This window comes from Rhipicephalus sanguineus, chromosome 8, assembly GCF_013339695.2.
Source record: "Rhipicephalus sanguineus isolate Rsan-2018 chromosome 8, BIME_Rsan_1.4, whole genome shotgun sequence".
NCBI classification, from domain to species: domain Eukaryota; kingdom Metazoa; phylum Arthropoda; class Arachnida; order Ixodida; family Ixodidae; genus Rhipicephalus; species Rhipicephalus sanguineus.
Window position 1 is genome coordinate 20,663,542 of NC_051183.1, and position 9,712 is coordinate 20,673,253.

Consider the following 9,712-nt stretch of genomic DNA (forward strand, 5'->3'; position numbering starts at 1 on the left):
ACACCTTGGGCTTCACGTGCCAAACAATTATGATTATGAGGCCCGCTGTAGTGGAGGGTCCCCGGAAATGTTAACCATCTGGTGTTCTTTAACGTTCACTGACATCGCACAGTACACGGGCCTCTAGCATTTCGCCTCCATCGAAATGCAACCACCGGGACCGGGATCAAACACGTGACTTTCAGGTCAGCAGCCGAGCACCGTAACCACTGAACCACCGAGGCGGACACCACCGCCATCTTGGGTTGATAAAGCTGTCGTTTTGTACGCGACACTTAAATGAACGGCATTACAAGCTCACTCGCGTCAAAGTGAAAATGGCACGTGTTCGGCGTTTGATAATCGCGTAAACTTTGACGTCACGACCCACAAAACTGAGCAGCCATTCGCATAAATGTCCAAGAAGGCGACGCGTCCACAAATAAGAAATCGAGTAATAATAAGTGCTGGTGCTTCACCTGCCAGAACCTCGATGTGATTAGGCATGGCGTATTTGGGGACTCCGGTTTAACTTTGACCACCTGGGGTTCTTTAACGTGCACCTGAATCTAAGCGCACGGGTGTTCTTCGGCTCCATCGAAACGCGGTCGCCGTGGTCTGGATTCGAACCCGCGTGCTTGAGCTTCGCAACGCGACACCCTACGTTCTAAGCTACCAAGACGGGTCGTAGAGAAATATGAAATCGTGCGAGTGCACGGAACTGTAAGAGAAACCCCAAAGATTAGCGCGGAAAACGAGATGGGCTGAAACCAGCGTATTTTCCGCCACCTTGAAGGTCACTCGGAGGCATTTACCGTCCGTGAGAGTCATTCCCTGCGCCACCCACCACTGTGGAAGCCGCCACAATTACGTCGTCGTGCGCCCACGAAGCGATGGCAACGACATCCATTGTTTCGAAGCGGAAAGCATTCACCACGCCGGCGGAATACGGGGAGCGGCTTTTTTTTTTTTTTTGCTCCCGCATTACGTACAACCCGACGGTTCATGGGCTACGGCATTCTCCTGTTGCGACCGAGGTCACGGATTCAGAATGGCATTACGGGTTCTGACATTCCGATATGCTACACGCGGACTATGAGAAACGTTGGCGTTGGTGGAAAGGAAGACAGCTCGGGGTGCGCGGTCCTTCGAAAAAAATTTGGACTACACTCTGGGTTCATTAATAGTGTAATGTCGAACACGTGCATATGCTACGCCGAGTGACACCTCAACATCCTGGTTTAAGCGTGGTGCAGCGAAAAAATACACATAGCAGAAGTTTTGACGCAGTGGAACGAGTTTTCAGGCGTCAAGAGTCCAGTACAACATTTACGAAAGAAGGTGAATTGTTCTACGGGCTCGTTTCTTTGGTAGACACAGGCAATGACCGTCGAGTAATTCGAAAGCTGCGAGTTCGGATCCCACCGACGGAAAGGGTGCTTTTTTGTCCCTTTAATTTCTTTCAACTTACGTTATAAACATTGGATTACAGTTTTAAAAAGAAAACCAATAATGTCCGCTATGCTTTCGTTGGTTGTGTCGGCACAACATTTAGTAATAAAGTATGCTCCCTACTAATAGTAACTGGTACAAAAACTGATTATTCGTATTGTACAAACGTAGTCTATATGGCCAGAAATAAAGGTTAACAAGTTTGTTCTTACTTGGTTTAGAACTTCGATGATGATGATGATGATTAGTGGTGTTTTGTGGCGCAAGGGCCATGGGTGGCCAAAGAGCGCCATGTCTTTTGTGTGGTGTTGGCGATGACCAATGATTTCGACGACAGGGTGTATTATGGCTGTATAGAGGCCTAAAATCACGCGCTATAAATAAGCGTAAAAGGGGTGTATAGAGTATAAAATTATGGCAGTGACAAGTGGTGTGATCTGTGGGTGTGGGTTGAATGACGAGTGAGTATGGTATTTACAAGTGAGAGGCGGGAAAACAGCACGAGCGCCTCCTCAAGGCCTTTGAGCCCAAAGGCCGGGAGGCAGGTGCTTCCTTTGATAGAAACCGCAGCAGCAGCCTCAATCACGAGGCCGCGCTGCGGAGCGCCTGGAAAAATTACGTTGAAATTATGTACACTTTTTAAAAATTCAAAGAGGGACTGATATTTAAAAAGGGGTTCTCTGCCAATGAACATAGCAGGATGAAGTGGGAACTGCAGGTATGCAGATGAAAAATGCTTTCTCCTGAGAGCGTCTAGTTCCGTGCATTGTAGTAGGGTGTGAAGTACGGTTAAAGGATCGCCACAGTAGTCGCACAAAGGTGGATCGCCTCCGGACAAAAGGTATGAATGTGTACTGTGTGTGTGGCCAGTCCTAAGTCTGCAGAGTGTAACTTCTGTGTGGCGTGACTTTGATACTGGTGTCCAATTACCTAGTTGCGGCTTGATAACGTGCAGTTTATTTTGCGCGTGCCTATCCCATGTGCTCTGCCAAAAGGCCCTGAGCTTTCTTTTGAGGAATGGTTTTACGTCTAGCGGAGGGAGAGCTACGGCTGTATTGGGACTGTTTTCGTGGGCGGATGCTGCTAGCTGATCCGCCAAGACGTTGCCTTGTATCTCGCGGTGCCCAGGCACCCAGCACCCTACGACATGTTGTTTGAGGGAGTAGATCGTGCATAAAATAGAGTATAGCGAGACAAGGAAAGGATTTGTGTGCTTTGTCATAGTTTTTAAAGCTTTCACTACACTTAAAGAATCCGTGTATATCACTGCCTTTTGTAGTTTCAATTGTTTTATGTGTTTAACTGCCGCAAGTATCGCGTAAGCTTCTGCCGTGAAGATACTTGAATCAGGGTGCAGAATACCGGAATCGGAAAAGGATGGACCGACGGCTGCGTATGACACAGAAGTGTTATACTTTGAGGCATCTGTAAAGAATTCAGGGCGTGGGTACTTGTATTGTAATTCGAGGAAGTGTGTACGGATATGCGCAAGTGGCGCGTGCTTGGTAAGTTCGACGAAAGAAACATCGCAATCTATAAGCTGCCACTGTCACTGCGGGGGATGGGCAGCGGGAGCCATTAGACAGTGTTCGAGAAGTGGCACACCCATTTCTTCAGCTAGGCCCCTCACACGAAGTGAGTACGGCTGTCTCATAGAAGGACGGTTGTGAAAAAGTTCAGAAGCAGACAACTCATTGATTGTAGTGTATGAGGGGTGTTCATTGTTTGCGTTCACTTTGAGGAAATATACAAATGATAGGTAAGATCTCTGGAGGTGTAGCGACCACACATTCGATTCGACGTAAAGGCTTTCCACGGGGCTGGTGCGAAAGGCGCCCGTAGATAGTCGAATGCCTAGATGGTGGACAGGGTCAAGCATCTTTAGGGCGCTTGGTGTCGCGACTGATAGATTATTGCCCCGTAGTCCAGGCGACTGCGTATGAGGCTTTTATGCAAATTCATCAGACACTTCTTGTCACTACCCCACGCAGTGCGTGACAACACTTTTAGAACATTCATTGCTTTTATGCATTTGTTTTTTAACTGTTTCTTGTGTGATACGAACGTCAGCTTATTATCCAGGATAAGGCCTAAGAATTTGTGCTCCGTCTTCACGGAGAGATGTTGGCCATGCAGCTCAATGTCTGGGTCAGGATGAAGGCCTCTCTTTCGAGAGAACAGGACACAGGTGCTTTTTTGGGGATTAAGACTGAAACCATTCTCGTTTGCCCATTTAGAGATCTTGTTCAGACCTAGCTGGACCTGCCGCTCACACATGGAAGGTTGCAAGATTTAAAACCGACCTGTACATCGTCGACATATGTGCAATAAAACATATTTCGTGGTATGCAAAGACGCGAGGAATTCATTTTGATAATAAAGAGTGTACAGCTGAGTGCACCACCCTGTGGCACTCCAGTTTCTTGAAGGAATGGTCTTGACAGAACATTTCCTACTCGGACACGGAACGTACGATCCGACAGGTAGCTCTCTATTATATCTAGCATTCTACCACGTACACCAAGGTGGGACAGGTCTCTTAATATTCCAAAGCGCCATGTCGTGTGGTAAGCCTTTTCCATATCGAGGAACACAGAAAGAAAGAACTGTTTGTGCACGAATGCGTCACGGATTTGTGCCTCGATACGCAACAGGTGGTCGGTCGTGGATCTACCCTCGCGAAATCCGCACTGGTACGGGTCAAGTAGATTGTTTGTTTCCAGGAAATGTGTAAGACGGCGGTTTATCATCTTTTCAAAAAATTGCCAGGCTTGCGCTGAAACCGCAGCACAGTCACAGCGAAAGCTGGAAGAGCGGCGTTTCTAGAGCCCGTTTTAAGCTCTCTTGGGGCGACAATACAAGTACACTAGAAAGGTACCCACTACGCCATAAATCACAATTTTTCTGAAGTTGGGAAGCACCTACTAAGCCATTATTCGTCATTCTGCGGAGAAGCGAGGCACCAGCTACTCGTCTGTAAGACATTATGTGCACTTTGTTGACGCGACGACTGATGACGATGAAGAATTATGGCTCAGCCCTTTGTAATGGGTTGGAAGCTTTAAACGGCCCACCAGTTATGTAATTTGCATTGGGTGACGCCCGGTCGCTATTTCCTTCTCCCGTCATGCTGTATACCATACGTTGACGTGGGAGAGAGACGGGTGGGGGGGGGGGGGGCGAAGAACTTCACTGAGACCCCGAGGAAATGGATCATGCGCTTATGGGCTTCCTTGGCAACCAATACAAGTTCACTTGCGAGGAACCCACTACGCTATAAATCATTGTAATTTTACTGAGACCCCGAGGAAGTGGATCATGCGCTTATGGGCTTCCTTGGCAACCAACACAAGTGCACTTGCGAAGAACCCACTGCGCTATAAATCATTGTAATTTTACTGAGACCCCGAGGAAGTGGATCATGCGCTTATGGGCTTCCTTGGCAACCAATACAAGTGCACTTGCGAGGAACCCACTACGCTATAAATCATTGTAATTTTTGAGAAGTAGGGCAGCGGGCACTGTGCCATTTTTCGTCATTCTACGGAGAGCATTGGTACCTGCTAAACGCATGTAAGGCATTATGCGCACTTTGTTGATGCTGTGCCTGATGACGATGAAGAATTATGGCAGAGCCCTTTGTAATGGGTTGGAAGCATTCAACAACCTACTCGTTGCGCAATTCGCATTGTGTGACGCCTGGTTACAAAATTCGCGTTGTGCGACGCTTGGTGCTTATTTTACTATTCAACCACGCTATATTGCATATGCTAGTGCGGTTCCTTCCCGACATGAAGCCTGTATAGGACCTTTTTGCAAAGCAGTTTCAAGCACCGGCATGGCTCAGAGGTTGAATACTGGGCTCCCACGAAGAGAGCCCAGGTTCGAACCTCGTTCCATCCTGGAAATTTTTTCTTATTTCCTTTTTTTTCTTATTTCGAGCGATACTGGTTACGGACACCGGCGGCGGCGGCGGCGGCAGCGGCGGCGGCGGCGGCGGACAACTACGGCGCCAAAAACGGCCGGTGAAATGATCTCATAACAGCTTTCGCTGTAAAAGTTTGCACAGGCAGCTTGTTAGCGCGATCGGCCTGTAGCTCGTAACGGAGGATGGATCCTTATCCTGTTCAAGAATAGGAATGACAATGGCCTCTTTCCAAGACGAGGGGATTTGGCCGGAAAACCAGATAGCATTGTACAAGGAAAGCAAGGTTCTTTGCGTTTCGGCAGGTAGGTTTTTCAACATGTCGTATACCACACGGTCAGAACCTGGGGCGGAATTACTGCAGCTGTTAAGCGATACGTGGAGCTCGGCTAAGCTGAAGGGTTGGTTGTATGCCTCGTGTTTTGTACATTTCCGCTCTAGTTTTTTGTTTTTCTATTCTTGTTTTGTACCGTTGGAAGACTTCTGAGTAATGCGCGGAACTAGACACTTGTTCGAAGTGTGCGCCGAGGAAGTTTGCCTGGTCTTCCAAGGTGTCGCCTTGTGTGTTGACTAGAGGAAGTGAATGTACTTGCCGCCTTGCTACCCTACTAACCATGTTCCAGACTTTAGCCTCCTTTGTATACCAATTGATCCGCGTTAAAAACTTCTCCTAACTTTCTCTTCTTGCCTGTCGGCGCGTTCTCCTGCCTTGAGATTTTATGTTCTTAAAAATGTCAAGGTTCTCGGCTGTCGGAGAGTCCCGAAGCAACCTCCATGCTTTGCTTTGTTTTTTGCGCGCCTTCCGGCACTCATTGTTCCACCATGGAACCCGTCGTTTGCCAGGGGTTTAGAACTTCGAGCTCGAGCATTTCACAGCTATAGTACGCACCTAAATCTGAGTATGTGAGCTTTTGCGCATTCCACTCACAAATGCCACATCGTCGGTGGCATTGTAACTAATTATGGTGAATCAATAGCCGGCATCGATCGGCAGGCTAAGCCCCACCTATTGCTACGACCAAATACTAGTACGGCTACCACCACCAGCCATTGAGAATGCGACTGCAAGAGGCCTGGCTACGTCTTCGTGCGCAGCAGCTGAGCACCATTAACTATTCAGTGCTACCGCTACTCGCTGTGCGACATCCTTGGCCGCTACAAAGAGCGTTTCGATGGCAAAAGAAGACTGCACTGTTTGTGTATTTAAGCTAGGGCATCTTGTGTATTTAAACTTTGGCATCTTAATGTGCCAGCATGCACAAAGAGGCAGGAAAACCAGGCCAATACACTGCAAAATTACGCATGCGCCTCGCCGAAAGTAAGTCAGCCTGTAATAAGTGATGTCTGTCGCTCTTCCCAAGTATCTGCGGTTTACTGAAGAACAATGACGCGTGGCAACGCCCAACTCCAAAGGTGAAGGAAGCATTTGATCAGGCAGAGCATTTGCTGGTATAGACTGTCAGTTATGCAGCAACCAGCCCGATACAATGTCTTGTTATCATAGGTCGGCAAGATAAATGGAGCTAACTCACACTCACTCAATAAATGTTTTTCGCTTAGGACTCACTCGGATTCATGCTAACCAACGTTTTACTGAAGCGGACTCACTCGGACTCAGAGTCGCGAAAGTTTTCCGCAGCCGGACTCGCTCGTACTAAGGCTCACCAAAACTTTCCTCGAACGGACTCACTTGGACTCAGACTGACAAAATTTTCCTTCCACCAGACTCACTCGGGCTCTGATTCACGTCACGAATATTTTCGTCAACCGGACTCACTCGGACTCAAACTAATAAATATCTGATATCAGCCGGACTCACTTGGACTCAGACTCACCAAAAGTTTCCTCGAGCGGACTCATTCGGACTCAGATTCACCTAAGTATAACTCAGCGATACCCACTCGGACAGCGACTCACGTCAACGCGAGTCTGAGTGAGTCGACTTATGAGTGGTTTGCGCCGTATGCTTGTTATACATCGGTTGCTGTGAAGAGGTGAACGCGATAACTGCTTCGGCTAGTGCCCTTATTTAGGCGTTGCCAGACTAACCCCGCTTATCGCAAGTGCATTAATCAACCAACTGCGTCCAACCAACCAAATAACGGATGGACCACAGGCGTCATGCTTTAACTGCACGGTAATGCACGCCTCTTTACCGTGCTCCCATACAATAGCTTGTAGGACGAGCCCGTATATGACATATTGTTTGGCATTCTACATGCAGGGCTTACGGAAAAGATCACCGCAAGGTGTACAGCACCCTTTGTGTTTCACTCGTTCGCGATCCCTTGAGGAAGTGTTTGTCACTACTCGGAGTACACAATGCCAAGCTTTCGCTTTGTCGCGGCTTCCTTCATCGCAATCCCGGCGTGTGTTCTGTTGTTTAGTTGTGCGCGTGTACCCTCGATTGTCAGGCCCACAAATTACATGTCCGTACGCATCTAGCGACAATCTTTTACCGGATCGACCATGATGGCTTACAGGCTGTGGAGTTGAGCTGCTAAATGGGAGGCCGTGGGGTCGAATCCCGGCCGGCGGCGACCGCATTCCGATGGGGGCCGAATGAAAGTACGCAAGTACGATGGGGGACGGATGAAAGTACGAATGTGTTCATGAAAGTACATACACTAGGTGCCGGTTAAGAAAGCAAAAGTGGTCAGATTTAATCTGCAGTGACTCATACTCATGCCCGGGATTCGACACGTAGAATCACAAGATGTCACTGTTGTTTTTGTTGCCGTTTTTTTTTTTCGTTCTTCTAATGCGGAAACGCAATAAGGTCCCGGCTACTTTGCACACACGGTATGCTGCTTTAAGCAGATTCCTAGACGCTAAAATGGCTCCAGTCGCAGTTTATGAAATGGGGCGGACGTTTCGGGACCCGTTCTGTCCCTTACAGAGGGGGTTACTGTATTAGTCTCGGAAGCGGCGTCGCTTCTTATCCTTTCACTTCGGCTCCTTCTTTTTCATAGCGTTACAGTGGCTAGAATGTAATAGCGTGGCGAAAGGCCGTGCGCGTATGTCTAGTGCATGTTCGGAGCGAGCGGTTAACATCGGGTCCATTTCCAATACTGTGCCTGGAGTCATTTCAGCTTCTGGAATTGTTCAACCCAGCCAGACAGATCTGTGTCAAAGCGTTTGCATGTAATGCTTACGCAGATAAGTACACCCTCCACTATAACTTGCTGAATGGGTCAATTCCCTGCTTTCTGCGTTTCAAATAGTATTTTTGTGTTAAACGGTAAGCGTGCACGCATGCTAAAGTGCGTACACGTGCGCATACATGTGACATTTCTGTTCCTAACTTTTACAGGGTGACCGAAAAACTATGTAAAGCACTTTGAATTTTATTTTAATTCAGTCTATTATTCACATCTTTCAGCAGACGCGTTACTGAAATTGTCATCGTTATTGTTTTTTGGTACAGAACAGACATATGTACTGTCGTTGGTGTCCAACCTTTTTTAACGAAAAGTATTCTCTTAAGAGTTGTGCCACACAATCGTTGCACACCGCAAGCAGGGTGCGACAATACCAGAGATCTTAGAGATGCTCAGATTGCAGCATAAGTTTGTCGCGTCGTTTCCCGAGCCAGGCGGCTTCAACGACCGGCACCAAAGCGGGAATTACTCGAATTGCTAAGTGGTGCTCTGGAAAAAGAACGGGACAAAATCTTTCCGGAGTACATCGCGGCTATTTTGAAAAATTTCCAGAACAGTCTTCGAGCGTGTGTCAAAGTGCAAGGTGGACATTTCGGAACTAACATTTGCGTTCTTGTGCAGAATCGAATGACCTACAGAATAAAAGAAAGCGTCCCTCATTTTGTTCATTTGTTGAAGAGTTATGGCTGTTTTCGCTTATCGAAGTATTTTTCGGCCACCATGTACGTGTGTACCTGCTTGCGAGTGACTCTCCTACATGTGTTGTTCTCTTTGTAAAACGATTTGGTTCACTTCCTGCAACGCTAAAAATGGTCGCGGACACCGCAAGCACAGGCTTTTACCGTTGCTTTCGTGACACAACAAAGCACGGCACGCCTACTCCGTTGTTTACTTCCTTGAGGGCAAGCATGAGCACGTGCGTCTGCTGTCCCTCATTTTATATACGTTAAAGAAAGGCGGATAGATGGTGAGGGTAATTTTTTGTTTCAGAACTACAGGGTAGATGTGTTCGCTCATTATTTCCCGTATAACGCTCTCTTTCCCTTACCTTAATGAGCACAACTCTGTCTTGGGATCATGTTCAAACAGCGCTGTGCAACGCGTAAGGCTGAGGAATACGTTGTCAAGTGTCTTAAGTTTGGGCTCCGTTCCGCGTATGCTTGCATAACCATTAGCCGTCGGACGCGTGTAACCT